We start from the raw sequence: 1,253 nt of genomic DNA, 5'->3' as shown, positions 1-1,253 counted from the left end.
ATCATCTGTTCAGATATGTTAAATGACGGGATTCCTGCAGACTCCACACCATTATCCTTAGAGATATTTTCTTATATTGGCAAAGCCCTGTCCTCCTCAGAAAACTTGATTAATGTGTCAGCATTTACTAGAAAATGCCTTTTCTTGCATGAATTTAATCAGTAGATTTATAACCCTTGTAAGGTAAACTACACACAAATAAAGCTCTAGGGAATTGCATTTCAGTAACTTTTAGATAAATCGCTGGGTTTTTGCTCATGTTTAAGACTCTAGAAATGTATGATTGCTCTAAACTCTGTGAAATCTTAGAAATAAAACCAAAGACAGTGTTTCAGAGTCACACAACTGATGGGCTGACTCATTAGGGATTATTTCAAACGCACTAGCTGAGTCCACGTTCCTAGCAATGTTTTCTGCCCTTTGTTATAAACAGCAAGGTGCTGTCAGTGGTTACTGAACCAAGAACTGAGCTCTCATGGAGAGCTGCTTCTACACATTAATTAATTAGCCCGATGCATTATTTTGAATGTTCAGAGCATTTCCATGTGGTACTGGAACAACAAGTCTTTTCAACTCCACTGAAAGGAGACATAATGGTAGCCGAGAAGACAACTCTAGTGCCTTTGCTTTCCTTAAAGGAATAGAATCTATTCAGCCGCATCACAAGCTGCTTCTGTAAGTCACATTTGGGTCCATGATTCTTTTTATTGGAGGATGATATTACAATGGTAAAATGTATACTTATTTTGTATCTGTAGATACTCACACTATATGTAAAGGTAGCCATGTTTGAATGATTGTGCTGTTCATGGGACTCACTTAAGGTGTGTTGCAGTTTCCCTTAGATGTATCCCCAAGTTCAAACCCCAGATCTTCATGTTTAGAGGAAGTGCTGTTAGCAATCATTCCAAACTGAGAAATCTGAGAGAAACACTAGAATGCATCTCAGCACGAAGAAAGCAACTAAACCTGGGAAACGAATAATGTGTGTGTCAATGATCGAGGCACAGGTCATAAAGTGCCGCATGAGAATCAACTGTTTGAAGTTAAGCAGAGATAATTATGTCAGAAATATTTGTGGGGATACAGTCTTCTGAAACTGCAAATTAAGAGAAAAGAGTAAGCCGGGCGTGGAGGCACACGCCTTTAATCCCAGCACTGGGGAGGCAGAGGCAGGCAGATTTCTGAGTTCGAGGCCAGCCTGGTCTACAAAGTGAGTTCCAGGACAGCCAGGGCTATACAGAGAAACCCTG

The sequence above is a fragment of the Mus pahari genome, chromosome 16, assembly GCF_900095145.1.
Source record: "Mus pahari chromosome 16, PAHARI_EIJ_v1.1, whole genome shotgun sequence".
Lineage (NCBI taxonomy): Eukaryota > Metazoa > Chordata > Mammalia > Rodentia > Muridae > Mus > Mus pahari.
This window is presented reverse-complemented; position numbering follows the sequence as displayed.